Raw genomic sequence first — 16,025 nt, 5'->3', positions numbered from 1 at the left:
GTAAATGCCATGGAACTGTGCCATCGGTGCCATTAAGCAAATTGCAGAAATGGCTTCGGCCCACATGGCAAAGTCACCTACCAAAAAAACTTTTTAAATGTTAAACATCAGTAACTACTTGCCATATTTTTTTTTTTGGAGGGGAGGGGGGAATGGGATGAGGATAGGAGGTCTTGCCTCCTTCTCTTTTGGGCTTTCTATTCGATTGGAATCTGGCACCATAAGCCTTTATTCACAACCACCCAGTCATCATATTTTTTTCCCCTATATTTTAGCCTTTCACAAATCACAGCCCAGTCATTACAGTGGCAGTCCTTAGGTGGGGGATGGGAGGGGGCAATGCACCAGGGCTCCTTCCAGAACTCTGCAATCGAAGCGACGATTATTATAAAATCTGTCACCTGCGCGCACGACTTTATATCGGCGCGCACATGTGCGGGTGGGAGCTGAGGGGCACGCGCAAGGGGAGGGGGGAATTTTTTAACAAACGTGTGCTGACGCAACTGGGCCTTTCCCCAGTTCCCTCCCAGGCCGCAGACTGGGAGAGAACTTCCTAAACCCCCTGCCTAACCTCACTCCCTTTTCCCCTATCCACCCTGACCCCTACCCCCCCCCCCAACTAACCTAATTTTTTTTTGTTTTATTACTTACCTACAATTTGTCCAGTTAAGTCTGGGACTTAGCTGGATAATCCATTTAAGTACTGGCTAATTGCATTAGTGTAAAGCCAGCGCTTTTCGCATCATTCTTTACTCTTTAAAAAGAAGCAATGCATTTTCATATTGTTCTCTTCTTTAACCACACGTCCAACTGAACATAAGGAGGAGTAACAGCATTGCTTTTTAAAATTTTTCTTCTAGCTTATCATTTCATTACTGAAGAAAAGTGCCATAAACCCCAATTTAACCACATAACAAGAACAGCGGCAGCAACACCAGATTCTCCACCCCGCCCCACCATTAGACCTGAAACTTCCCCTGGACGTACCACCTCCACGGCTGAGAGAGTGGTTTATTTTCCAGTCAAAACCGTGCTCATTTTTAAAAAGATATATTCAAACTGACTGTGATGTGGGAATTTACCACAGTTGTCGTCTATTTGCAACTCACACAGCCTGGATCGCAACAAAATCGATTTGCAAGTGTCAGACTGAATTTCCGATGTGCGGGGCAGGGGCATATAGATATAGATATATAGATATAGCAATTAACTTTCACTCTCACTTTTGCCTTCTTGAGTCTGAGTGTAAAGGTCTGAGATTAAATTCTCAGCTGAAGAACTTATCTATGCACCATCTGCATAAAGCCCTAGAAGCAGGAGTTAGCAGTATTGCTAGAGGTGCTAGAGATAAAATATTAACACAAAGCAAAACAACACTAACCAAATTCCCTGCTGTCTATTCTAGTGGTTGTTAAAAATTGGATGACATTTAACCACGAGAAAGAAGAAAAAACTGGTTTCCTGCCAGCATTCCCTCTCTCTCGCACACACTTCCCACCCCTATTTATTAATTGTCACTAATGCTCACAGCTGTGAGAGTGATATTTCTCAGAGCTTTAAATGGTAACCACACTCTCCAGCACACATTCATTTCCCCCCAGTGCTATGTAATTAAAAGCTTTGAAAAGCATATTGAGAAATTTGCTGATCAAAAGAAATTACAGGATCGCAAGTGGTTCCAAATTATCGCAATTCCACCATGTAATTCACTAGATTGTGGTTTTTTCAGCCAACAGTCTCAAGCATGCATTGCATTACTAAATAAAGACATGGGATCATCAGGTATTTTTGTGATATACCTGTCACAATTTGAATGCATTCAGGTAATAATCTGCAAGATTGAGGATATCATCTGACATGGGCTATTTTCTCATTATACTATGGACATAATGCATAAACAAATTGGCTGCACATTATCATAGATGCAGTATTTATTCTTACTCATCATGAATGAGGAGAGGCATTTCAAACACTTATGAGGGCAAAACCACAATCTAAAGTTGTTCAGAGGACACCTTACTTCATGATTACACAGACATAGGCAAACTCCAGTCCTTATAGACACAATTCATATGGTTTTTCAGGATATCCCTCATGATTCTGCAAGAGATAGATTTGCATACTATTGAAGATTACTCATTAGGGCAGTGGTTCTCAACCTGGTCCTCAGAACACACATAGCCAGTCAGGTGCTCAGGATATCTACAATGAATATGCATGAGATAGATTTGCTGTTGCGCGTCCCGGCCGCACTAGGCCAGCGCCCGGGTCTGCTCACCTCTCTCTCTCTTTTGCGGGACCCGGTCCTTCCTCCCCTGCTGCTGCGGCAAGCCGCCTGCATCCCCGGCGTCCAGCTTCAGCTTCTCCAGCTCCCTCGTGCTCCTCTGCCTCCCAGGCCTCACAGAGAATGGGGGAGAGCATAAGGAAGGAGAAGAGAGTGGAGCGAGAAGGAGGAGAGAGTGCAAAGAGTGGAGTGGAGCAGACAAGGTGCGAGAGAGTGTGGGAACTCCTGTAGCCCTCCCACTCAAGCAAATGTAAGACCCCCCCTCCATATACATATACACACACGCTCATAGACCTTCCCCCAACACCCACACCCACACCCACCACTCCACAAACACCACACCCCTTCACACTTCCTCCCCCACCCACCATCCTCACAGGCCTTTCCCCACCACAATCAACCACCCTCACAACATCAGAAGCAACCGTAACACATACATGCAGATTATGGAATTTTAAATGTTCTCTTTTTAAGTTACCATGCAATTTTAGACTTATCTACCTTCATTTTTTGCTTTATTTCTGTGATGCTGCATATATAATTTTTTTTTCATAGCTATGGTAAAAGGTGTAATTGTAAAAAAATCAAAAGATTGGTGTACATGTAATTAGAGTTTATGGATATGATACTCAAATGTAACAGTTTGATCTTGAAGACCAGGGGTAGCCAATACTTGTCCTCCTCAAACAGTTCTGGTTTTCAAAATATCCACAATAAATATGCATGAGATAGATTTGCATGAATCTCCTCCATTGTATGCAAATATATTTCATGCATATTCATTGTAGATATCCTGAAATCCTGGCTTATGTGTAGCTCTTGAGGACTGGCATTGGCCACCCATGTTCTAGACTTTTCTATGCTCTCAAATAGAAATAGCAATGAAAATGCAATTTGCTGAATACATAGTACAAAATTAAAATACAGAAATTGAAAATAGACAAACTAGTTTGACTTGCTTTGAAAAAATCCCTTCTATTATTTAATGTTCAGTGCAAAAATCAATATTCAATGTTGACAAAAATGTTACACATGTAATATTCATAAATTGCTTGAACACATGCCAGCACTATGAAACCTAAGGAAAAAGCTTTCAGGCAGCAGTTTAATGTGTATAGGTTTATACATGGCTGTTTATTTTCTCTTTTTTTTTGTTCAATGTTTTTATTTAAATGAAAGGAACCTCTGGTTTCCTTACCAGAAGGCGTGTACTATCTAGCTGCGGAGGTTCAAGGAGATTTAGTGAAGAGAGGTTTGGATTTTACTCCCCCCATGTGGGAGCTGCAGATGGTATGATCTAATAGCTTATAAACCCTGCCACCATTTTAGGGCATGGATTCTTAGCTGGATTTTTAGTTAGGTTTTTGAAAGGCAGGATGTCTCTGTTTTCTGTGAATTACTTTTGCTAACTGATTGGAAATGGGGTTTGCTGTTTTGCCCTTCTTGGATCTGTCAGTTAGACTGATCTATTTCTGCCAGTGTTTACTCTTGTTAATCCTTTTTAGGAGATCTTCCCTGTGAGAGCCTTGGTATCCCTTCACAGAGGCTTTGAGTGTCCCTGTGCAAGGTTAGGTCAGGGGTAGGGAAGATTCTGCTTCTCTCTATCTCACTTTCAATGGATGGATCAGTCAGTGACTCAATGCAGAGGAGTTTCAACCTTGAGTTGTCTTTCTTCAGTAACTACATTCTCATTTTGGAGACAAGGAAGTTTTTTCCACCCTTCCGGTCTCTTCTTTGCTTTTGCTCCCTTTTGAGTCAAAGTCTATTTTTGTTCTTTTTGGAACTGAGTGCTGTTGGTTCCAGGGACTAAGTCTCCAATCCATTGGGTGGACGAGGTGTCTTTGACCTAGGAAGAGCATGAGGATTTGAGGTTTCATCAAGGGGAAATGGATTCCTGTCCATTTCAAGAGGGAAGGAGTTGAATGTATTGCTCATGCACTTGAAAGGATAGTGCCCACTGGTGCTTTCAGAAGAAGATCTAAGATATTTAAGAAGACTACAATTCTCATACAGGAAATGTATGAGAATTGGGACTGGCTATGTTCTAATAAATAACTTGGGACTAAAATCTAACCGACTCTACAGTGGGGAGAAGATTCATATAAATTTAGGAGTTGGAATAAGGATTATGTTTTCTTCAATCTGAGTAATTAGAAAGAAAAGTTGTTAAGGAAGTAGCTAAAGGAAGTGGCTTCCATAAATTCATAGAATTTGCTAGAAGAGTGAGGCTACAAATGTATTAATATTTGATATTTAAATGCTGTAAATAATCTTCAATTTATCAAATATCAGTAAAGAACTTAGAAACCACATTGCTTCTCTTCTCACTGTGATCATTACTGCAAAAGACTATGGAGATTATTCATGCTGTTTACATGGACTGCAAAAAGAAGGGATGTGCAGAGGGACGCCATATGTTGCATTCGGGATTCGTATTCATCGGTGGGGGGGCAGATACGTTGCATTTGGCAAGGGGGGCCCCCGATACATTTATACATTGATTCTTATCCATTTCCCGGCTAAAATTAAATTAACTACAATCCCTCCACCCTCCTGACCCCCCCAAGACTTACCAAAACTCCCTGGTGGTCCAGTGGGTGCTCCGGGAGCCATCTCCTGCACTCACACCCTTGGCTGCCGGTATTCAAAATGGCACCGATAGCCTTTGACCTACTATGTCACAGGGGCTACCGGTGCCATTGGTCAGCCCCTGTCACATGGTAGGAGCAATGGATGGCCAGCACCATCTTGTGCTCCTACCATGTGACAGGGGCTGACCAATGGCACCGGTAGCCCCTGTGACATAGTGAGGGCAAAGGCTATTGGCGCCATTTTAATTACTGGCATCTAACGGCCCGAGTGCAGGAGATCTCTCCCGGACCCCCGCTGGACCACCAGGGACTTTTGGCAAGTCTTGGGGGACCCTCCTGACCCCCACAAGACTTGCCGAAAGTCCAGCGGGGGTCCAGGAGCGACCTCCTGCACTCGGACCATTGGCTGCCAGTATTCAAAATGGCGCCGATAGCCTTTTCCCTCACTATGTCTCAGGGGCTACCGGTGCCATTCGTCAGCCCCTGTCACATGGTAGGAGCACAAGATGGCTGACGACGAAAAGGTAAGACCCCTTATCGCCGCCAGTAATGCACCCAATAGCACCACCTTTCATGGTGGTGCTATTGGTTTATGAAAGACAGCAGCGATAGCACCGCGGTGGTGCAATTGCTGCTGGCTTTCGCAGGCCCTCCGCTTCGCCTCCCCAGCCCCCGGTACTGCGCAATTCACTAAGGCCTGTGATTTTAGAAAATCCAAGCCTAAGTGTAATTATGTGGGGAATAGTTTTCTTGAAGCAAAGCTGCCATGGGAGCTCATTCCCAAGGCGGTGAAAAGGAAGCCCGACCCCGCAACACAAGGCTGTCACAGGAGCTCATCCCCATGGCGGCAAAGAGGAAGCCTGACCCCATGAAGCAAGACCACCACTGGAGCCCATCCCTGCAGCGAAGGAAGAAGAGGTTTGGCGGTAAGGGCCAGTGCATTCATTTGTAAATGGGGGCCAAGGTGTGGGTGTTTGTATGTGTGAAAATGAGAGCTTGGGTGAAGTTGTTTGTGTGTGTATGAGAATGGGAGCCTGAGTGTGGATGTTTGTGTGTGTGACAATGGGAGCCTTGATATGAATGTTTGTGTGTGTGACAATGGGAGCCTTGATGTGAATGATTGTGTGTAAATGGGAGTCTGGGTGTGGTTGTTTGTGTGTGTGTGTGATGGGAGCCTGGGTGTAGGTGCTTTTGTGTGTATGAATGGGAGCTTGGGTGGCATTGTTTGTGTGTTTGTGTGAATGGGAGTTTGGGAGTGGGTGTGTGTGTGTGTGTGAATGGGAGTCTGGGTGTGGGTGTTTGTGTGTGTTTGTGTGTGTGAATGGTAGCCTGCATGTGGGGCTGTGTGTGTATGTGTGAATGGGAGCCTGGGTGTGGGGCTGTGTGTGTATGTGTGAATGGGAGCCTGGGTGTGGGTGTTTGTGTGTGTGAATGGGAGCCTATATATGGGGCTGTGTGTGTGTGTGTATGGTGAATGGGAGCCTGGGTATGGCTGTTTGTGTGTGTGTGTGTATATGTGTGAATGGGTGACTGGGTGTGGGTGTTTTTGTGTGTGTGTGAATGGAAGCCTGGGTGTGGGTGTTTTTGTGTGTGTTCATGGGTGCCTGGGTATGAGAGCTTGTGTGTGTGGTAGAATGGGAGCCTGGGTGTGTGAGAGCTTGGTGTAAGTAAGAGAGCATGTCTGTGATTGAGAGTAAGACTGGTCAGAGGTGATGTGTTTCTCTGAGAGAGAGAAAGAGAGACAGACAGACTGGTGTGTGTGTGTGTGTGTGTGTGTGTGTGTTTGTGTGTGTGAGATACTGGTCAGGAAGGTTACTGGTGTGTGAGGAAGAGAGGTAACTGGTTTTGTGTGTGTGTGTGTGTATGTGTGTGAGTAACTGGTGTGGGCCCTAAGGATGAGGACATAGAGGACAGAGCTTCAGTACCCACTGCTGCTTCTGGTGTGTGCTTTTGACCTGCAAGGGAAAGGAGTAGGAGAGTTGCTGGAGAGGGTAAGTAAAGGTGTCTTTTTAAGTTTCTCTTTCTTGATTGAATGCCATTTTAATTATTGGGTATTATATGATGTCTACTGTTTGTAATATTTTATTGATATTTGGCCATTTTTTAAATAATTTTTCTGGGTTTTTAATTGTTGGATGTTATTCTGTTCATCAGCAGTTTTCTAACATTTATTAGTATAGCTTTACAATCATTTCTGTTTTGGGATCTATAGCAGCTTGTCTTATTCTGTTTTCCTAATAGGAGGTATATTAGTGTTTAGGGCCTGGTTAAATATTTGTAGTGTTGCCTTTTCATAGAGAGAGCTGTTACTGTTTGAGTGTATTCCATAATACAGGTGTAACTTTGTGTGCATTATTGCAGATCCTGGGACTATGTTAGGTGCTATATTTCTCTTTCCATTTCTCCAGGTTTGCACTGCATGAAGAGTGGCTTTTTTGGCTTTCCATTCCAGTTTCTGTCTCCATATTTATAATTTGTGGTTTTTCTGTACCTGGTGAAGGTCAGTTCTGGGTGTGTTACCAAGGTGAGGTATTTTACAAGCATGTTGACATCATATCAGTCTTATTTGTTGTGTTTTCTCAATAGGATATGCATTAGTGGTAAATTACTGTCTTTTCATAAGGAAGGCTATTGCAGTAAAGGGAGTTTGTTTTGCTATTACTGAGATGTCACCAGAACCAGAATATCTTTTTTGTATGGTGAGTTGTACAGGGTAATGCCCTAGTTCTGCTCTGCACTCATTGCTGGGGTCGAAGGGATTCCTGTGGATGCAGAGGGAATGTTTACATTTAGCCCTGTGATGGTCACATGTTCAGTGTGTCACGCATGTGAGAACCATCTGTCAGGTGTGTCCCGGCCGAAAAAAGGTTAAGAACCACTGTGCTAGCCAATAACTTTAAACTTAAAGTAGAGCAAAACCACCTCTCATTTAAATTGGCTACAGGTTTGATTAGTGTTCCCTATTGCCTGAATAATTCTTTCTTTTTCCTTCTTGTTTTATCTTTTTTCCTTTTAGAGCTGTTACTATCTGGCTTTCTCATGAGTTGTGTTATATCAGAGCAGTAGTTTCATTACATTGTTCCAAAGTCTAACCATATGCTGTTTCCTAAAAGGTTCCCTAAGACTATAGTCATTGTTTTCCTGCTGTTTTCTAGGCAAGAGATTTAGCTTAGAAATTGGGATGTTCATCTGGCTCTGTCCCCCCTCATCAGCACTGCACTCCAAGGGACCCGTACTTTTCAATATATTTATAAATGATCTGGAAAGAAAAACGACAAGTGAGGTAATCAAATTTGCAGATGATACAGAATTGTTCAGAGTAGTTAAATCACAAGCAGATTGTGATAAATTGCAGGAAGACCTTCTGAGACTGGAAAATTGGGCATCCAAATGGACAGATGAAATTTAATGTGGATAAGTGCAAGGTGATGCATATAGAGAAAATTAACTCATGCTATAGTTACACAATGTTAGGTTCCATATTAGGAGCTACCACCCAAGAAAGAGATCTAGGCATCATAGTGGATAACACATTGAAATCATCGGTTCAGTGTGCTGTGGCAGTCAAAAAAGCAAACAGAATGTTGGGAATTATTAGAAAGGGAATGGTGAATAAAACAGAAAATGTCATAATGCTTCTGTATCGCTCCATGGTGAGACCGCACCTTGAATACTGTGTACAATTCTGCTCACCACATCTCAAAAAATATATAATTGCAATGGAGAAGGTACAGAGAAGGGTGACCAAAATGATAAGGGGAATGGAACAGCTCCCCTATGAGGAAAGACTAAAGAGGTTAGGACTTTTCAGCTTGGAGAAGAGACGGCTGAGGAGGGATATGATAGAGATGTTTAAAATCATGAGAGGTCTAGAACTTAGATGTGAGTCGGTTAATTACTCTTTCAGATAATAGAAAGACTAGGTGGCACTCCATGAAGTTAGCATGTGGCACATTTAAAACTAATCGGAGAAAGTTCTTTCACACTCAACACACAATTAAACTCTGGAATTCATTGCCAGAGGATGTGGTTAGTGCAGTTAGTGTAGCTGTGTTTAAAAAAGGACTGGATAAGTTCTTGGAGGAGAAGTCCATTACCTGCTATTAATTAAGTTGACTTAGAAAATAGCCACTGCTATTACTAGCAAATGTAGCATGGAATAGACTTAGTTTTTGGGTACTTGCCAGGTTCTTATGGCCTGGATTGGCCACTGTTAGAAACAGGATGCTGGGCTTAATGGACTCTTGGTCTGACCCAGTATGGCATGTTCTTATATTCTTAAGGTGCCATTCTCTCTCTCCACCTCCTCTCCTCTGTCTGCTGTTCCCCTCTGCTTCCTTTTATGGGAACTAGCATCCTATTGGTGGGCTGACTCAGCCCTTTCCTATTCCATCTTTAGGTGCAGGGAAATCTAGGAGCTGTAGTCCTGCTGAAGTAGCTCTCTTAACCCCAGCTTCAAAATGTTCTTGCCTTATATTTAAAGACTGCCTTTTTTGCACAGTGAGTAATACCGATAAACCTAAACCATTACACCAGGCATGATCCTCCCTCCAATTTGTGTCCTTTTTCCACTTGTTTGTAAAATCAAGATTTTAATCTGTAATAGAATTAAAAGGACATTTTGTTTTCAATAATTGCAGGAGCAACTCTTTAGCAAGTCAATAGCTCTAATTGATTCTTTGCTGCACCACTGTTTCTTCTGCTCACTACATGCAAACTAACCCTTCTCCTTTCCCCTGATCCCATGGCTTCATCAGTCTATAGAACTAGGTAAAAAATTAAAAAAAAATAACAGCAAATACAAACTTTATTTCCAGTATTTAAAATATCTTTAACCCACATATCTTATCATGCAAATAAAACCAGTAATACTGTTTGGGAGACATTTGATCCCCATAAATCGATACTTTTGCAATTCTAGGGCCCAACCCAAACAACCAATTAATAGTAAAAAGTTAACTCTGGAAAAACATGATTTTATTAATATTAATTAATTTTTTTATTTAGTAAAAAAAAACTCATGAAAATATATTTGTAGTTTGTATAAATTTAAGAAAAAAACTTTTTTTGCAGGAATAAACTTTGTTTCAGTGAATCAGAAAGTATTAAGATATACAGATCAAAAATATTTTTTTTTCACTGAACACAATCAGATCACAGCTTTATGGTAGGTTTTTTTGCACACAAACATGTTGTAGTCTTCTCAATGTCTTTGTGATCTGTGGCCTGCTCCTCTTGGGTAGACAGCATAATGTATCAATTTTCCCTCAAAAAGTGTAGTGGTGGATACTGAGATTTTGTAATCCAGCACAAGTGATTCATTTCTGATTGTCCTGTTCAGATTATTGGGTATTTGGTAGTCTTTGTTTGATCAGTCCATCAATCAATTGTTCTTCCAGCTTCTTCAGAGGTTATTGATTAGTAGGTGTGACAACGAGCATATAGAAAATGTTGTTGTAGAGTGTCCAAAGTCTGTGTGCACCCGCCACCATTCCAGCGCATTACCATTGACTGAGTGCTACAGAATCTGCTGCTTTTATGGTTCCCCATAAACCTACCTACTCCAAGGAGGGGTGAGGAGACTGGAGAGAGCCACAGGACCCAAACAGTAGCCAAATACATTGAACATGAACAAGATGGGGCCACATGAGTGAGGTAAAGGGACAATAGTTCAGAAATGTTTGCCCTATTTAAGTCTGACAATATTTGTCAATTGTGAGAGAAACAAATAAAGAAGCAGAGTGAAAATTCAGGGAGTGATTTTAAAGTCATCCTTGTTACATAAGAACATGGAAGCAGCCAGATAATACTGAGCTGAAGGCATGCATAGACCTCCTCGTTTCGAGTGACTTGTTCTAGGAAGGTCACAAAAGCCTGAGTTGTGGTATCCACTCACAGGGCATCCTTGTTTTCGTGCCATGATGAGTCTGAAATGATTCCAATAAATAGCAGTGCACCTGCATTGTTATATTAAAGTTACATGGGAGGAAAAGAGAACTGTGGACAAGTTTTCTGCCTTCTGTGATGTGGGGAAACTGTGAAGAGACTTAAAAAATGGAATGTGCCAGGGATACACCTGTGAAAAGCAGCTGCTAGTTTTTAGGAGTCACTGCTTCTTCATTCCAGCAAAATATGGCATCAAGATTTGGTGAAAGTGTGATGTGGCGACATTGTACCCTCTGAACAGGGATATCCACTTGGGCAAATATGCTGGAGAAGAACAGCACAAGCAGGCAGCCATGTTGTACAAAAACTTGTTCAGCCCTGGTTCAAATTGGGAAGGAATGTTGTGGGTGATAACTTTTTCACTAGCACAAACCTAGCAGAAAAATTTCTAAGTTAAAATGTGATCTACTGGGGTACCGTCAAGAGAAACAAGGTTAAGATGGTAACTTTTAAATGGGCAAGCAGGCACACATGTGTGCGTGTTTCCTAGCTTGCATCCATATACGCATCCATTTTATAACACACACACATATATGCATGCATGGCCTGGACGCCTGTACATGTACACACAATTTTAATGGATATGCGTATGTGCCCATAAATGCCACTTCTGCTGTGTGAGGGAATTTTATAGGGACATGAGCTGACGCCATATGTCATTTTCCAGTTCATTCTCAGTTTTCCCAGTTAGGGGTTAGGACTTCCAAACCCTGCTAATTTAATAGCCACTCTTCCCCACTGTTAGCCCCAACCTTTAAAACCCCACTGACTAACCTAGATGTTTTGTTTTAATACTTACACGCCATCCATAGTTGAAGTAAATATATGTAAATATTTATGATGCATAAGTATTTACATGCACATTTCTTGGCCAAGACCTAACACACCCATGCCCTGCCCAGACCATGCCCACGCTCCACCTCTTTTTTCAATCTTGTTCTCTTGTGTGCACAGCGGAGATATGTATGTCCACGGGCGGCTTATATAATCCATTAGGGGTGTGCATTCGTTTGCAACTTCTTGGCAATCCACAACATATATGCCATATTTGTTGTATTCATGGGGGTCATGAAACGTATAGCAAACCCCCGAATACAATGTATCACTAATGAATAAACCCCCACCCTCCTGACCCCCCCAAGACTTGCCAAAAGTCCCTGGTGGTCCAGCAGGAATCCTGGAGTGATCTCCTGCCCTCGGGCTGTTGGCTGCCGGTATTCAAAATGGCACCGGTAGCCCCTGTGACATAGTAAGGGCAAAGGCTATCGGCGCCATTTTGAATACTGGGAGCCGACGGCCTGGTTGCAGGAGATCGCTCCAGGACCCCCACTGGACCACCAGGGACTTTTGGCAAGTCTTGGGGGGGGGGACTCCTGCAATCAGGCTGTCGGCTGCCAGTATTCAAAATGGCGCCGATAGCCTTTGCTCTTAATATGTCGCAGGGGCTACCGGTGCCAATGGTCGGCCCTGTCATATAGTAGGAGCACAAGATGGCACCAGCCTCCATTGCTCCTACCATGTGACAGGGGCCGACCAATGGCACCGGTAGCCCCTGTGACATAGTAAGGGCAAAGGCTATTAGCGTCATTTTGAATACTGGCAGTCAACAGCCCGAGTGTAGGAGATTGCTCCAGGACCCCCCGATAGGCCACCAGGGACTTTTGGCAAGTCTTGGGGGGATCAGGAGGGTGGGGGGTTGTAGTAAATTAAATTTAAAGGGTTGGGATGGGTTTTTTTTTGGGAAACAAATACATATGTAACTAATGAATGGATCGGGGTTCCCCAAGAATGGATGCAATGGATTTGGGTCCCGATGAAAACAAATACTGAATGAGATGAATCCGTCCCTGCTGCACATCCCTATAATCCACTTGGTGCGCACCGGACCAACGTGTGTGCGTATCTTCCAGTTTTGGTACACTCAAGGCTTTTAAAATTTGCCTTTAAGATTCCAAATGAAATACAGCCTGATCCAAAATAGATAAATTCTCATCCATCTTTTGTTTTGATGGAGTTCTCATCTTAGTTTCATAGGTATCTAGAAAGTCTACAGCAGTAATTTTGCTATTAACAATGTACTATGACATGATAGTAGTTGGAAAGGAAAGAAAAACACATCATAATAGACCAGAAGTAGCCAACTCCAGCTCTTAAGAGCCTCAAACAGGCCTGGTTTTCAGGTTATTCACAATGAATATGTGTGCGATAGATTAGCTTGCAGTGCATCTATTGTATGCAAATTATCTCATGTATATTAATTATGGCTGTCCCAAAAACCAGGCCTGTTTGTGGCTCTTGAAGACTGGAGATAGCCACCCTTATTATAGGGAATAATCACAAACATTGCAAAATCCGTTATTTGTATTTTACATTACTTTGTCACTAAGGGCCTCATTTCCTAAGTATCGCAGGCCTGCGATACTTTAGAAGATGAGGGGCGGGGGCCGAAATGGGGGGTGGGCCTGCGCTAACCGACAGCGATCGCACCGTCGCGGTGCGATCGCTGCCGGTTTCGCACCCAATAGCGCCACCATAGGAGGTGGAGCTACTGGGAGCTACTGGGAGCGGCGGCGTCACAGAGTCTGCCCCGGTGACGCCCCGACTCCTCCTCTTCTGGGGCCGAATCCGCCCCCATCCTGGTATTGCACGCGATAAGGGACCTTTCGCGTGCGAAAGGTCCCTTATCGTGTGCGAGCAGCTTGGAAAATGAGGCCCTAAATGTGAATTACCACGAACTTATTAAGGCATGCCCCATGTTATAAGACATCTAAGTTTCCCATAAAATCATACATACCTTACACAATATTAGAAGGTATGAAAACTAAAACATTGTGCCAAAACACTTATTCCATAAAAGACCACACATTCAAATCACACATACATACCACTTATTCACATACATACCCCTTGTTTCAAACATACACATCTTTTCCGATCTAATAAATATAATGTACAAACATTTTACAAATCTCTGAGTTACAATCCCAACAAATATTTCTTGATTTAAAGGGGTATTTCATTTTACCCATTATGTCCCAGTGTCCTGTTTAGAGTTTAATTTCTTTAAAAAATTGGGACATAATGGGTTAAATTACAAAGGAGATGTTTTCTTTGAACCTCGACAAGAGGCTCTTGTTTCACTGATGTCCAACTTCTTTAAAGGGTACTGATTAGTAGGTGTGACAACGAGTGTACAAATGTTGTTGTAGGGTGAACAAAGTATTCTATAATTTCTTATCACAAACTGGCATGCCCAAGGCAAAGGTGGGAGATGTCTAATGTTGATACCATTCTTCCTACAACAGTTGTACTGCAGAAAACCTTTCCATGGATGCATTTCTTTATAAATTTCTAAATACCTGGATATCTTCCTATAAATATCTCAATGTATGGAAATCTTCATAATTGTCTTGGGCATGCCAATTTGTGATAAGAAATTACAGAAGATTTTCATCACTCTACAACAACATTTTGTATGCTCATTGTCACACCTACTAATCAATACCTCCTGAAGAAGCTGAATAGGACAATCCAATTTTTAAAATATACATGCACATATTTTATGTGTGAAAAAAGTAGGATGTGTTTGCATAAAACCTAATTCATGCACAGAAATCAGTATATTTTAAAACATGTGCGTGCAATTGAAATTACCAGTTTTCCAATTCCTCTTCCAGTTGGCACAGTACTTCTCCAGGTCATCGAGACCCTCCTGGTTCTTCAGCCTGAACTTCCACCAGTTTACCCAGACCTCCCACCCAGCCAATAATAAGCAATTAACAAGTACAATATCAATTACCCAAGATAATTAGCAGGTGTAAAATTACATAAGTTGCCAAATAATCATGCGTCTCCTATAAAATAGTATCATACACACATAACTGTTGGTCCTGCCCTGGAATACCCCCTAATCATGCCTTTCTTGTGTGTATATGTCTACGCAAAACCTAAAGTACATGCATACTATCAATGCATATAAAATAGCGATTGAGTGAGCATAGACTGCTTATGTGCATATATACACTAATTTTTACATGTGTAACTCTGAAAATTCACCTCTTAGGCTCCTAAGTTAGACTGAAAATAGGTACCAAACTTACCCTTAGATTCATCAAAATGTTATAATATCAAATACATAGTGCCTGTCATAAGAGAAAAGGGCATGTTTAGGATAATTTTTAGAATTACCACACCACGCGGAAACATAGCACTTTGCATAGGTGGCATCGCATGGTGCGGTAAAAGTTTTCACACCCCGTGATACTTCTATTTCACATCAGGCTATATGTGTGAGAGAGAGAGACTGCCCTCATAGTAGTCAACTATTTATTTCTCTATAGGAGGGCCAGCTAATAGCTTGAGGTGAGGTGTTGGTGATAGTTTTGGGTTTAGGGGCCAGTTTTACATGCAGAATGAGAAGTATGAACTGCACAGAAGATTTGACATCATTTGGAGTGAGGAAAAACTCTCAAAGATTATATTTTTACAATGTTTTCTCACCCAGCTTGATGGGACTCTATAACAGGGTACTATCATCATATACATAGTTGAATACTATGAAGGCCTCCCCAGAGTTACTCTCTCTCTCTCTCTCTCTATTTTCCACTCCACTCTTATCCCCTCTCCCCTCCCAAGTCCAGAAATGGACAAAATGCAACGTGCAAAATGTATCACGAACTGCGTTACGGCCATTTCGGGCATATCACACAGCTTAACACCAGGAAAAAAGGTGTAGTTATTTCCGGCATTAAAACAGTGCGATAGCATGTGTTATGCTATCGCACAGTGTGATACTGCTCCTTATTTTAATTAATCCCACCCAAAGCCCTCCCCAATCCCAGCCCTTCTAAAAATTTGCATTCACACCATGCGAAAATATGATTATCGCATGCATAATGGTGTGAACGCATGCATTAACTCGTTATCACATGTGTTAACGCCATAACACGTTTTGATGAATGACCTTAATAGGACCCTAAATTTAGGTGCTTTGCTCTTTTTTAATATCAGCCTTGTATATGTCCACTTGGACCTGAAACTCTTATTGTAGAAAAGTCCTTTGAAGCAATTATACTTGTATTTATGTTTAAACCTGCTATATTAAGCCAGGGCATTATTGATATATTGCCATTCTGAATAAAGCCAAGCTTGGACATTCTATAATCCTCAGGCTTGCATTGGCAGAGGCTCAAAACCTGACCAAT

At 42.1% G+C, this 16,025-nt stretch overlaps 1 protein-coding gene across 3 annotated transcripts in view; it reads right to left on the bottom strand.

Moving 5' to 3' along the window:
* Positions 1–16,025, bottom strand: part of SORCS2 (sortilin related VPS10 domain containing receptor 2) — a 1,741,628-nt gene that overhangs the window by 593,577 nt on the left and 1,132,026 nt on the right. The gene's annotated exons all lie outside the window — the stretch shown is intronic.

Source organism: Rhinatrema bivittatum, chromosome 1 (assembly GCF_901001135.1).
Source record: "Rhinatrema bivittatum chromosome 1, aRhiBiv1.1, whole genome shotgun sequence".
Lineage (NCBI taxonomy): Eukaryota > Metazoa > Chordata > Amphibia > Gymnophiona > Rhinatrematidae > Rhinatrema > Rhinatrema bivittatum.
The sequence above is the reverse complement of the archived record's forward strand: the minus strand, read 5'-3'. Positions and strand labels throughout refer to the sequence as shown.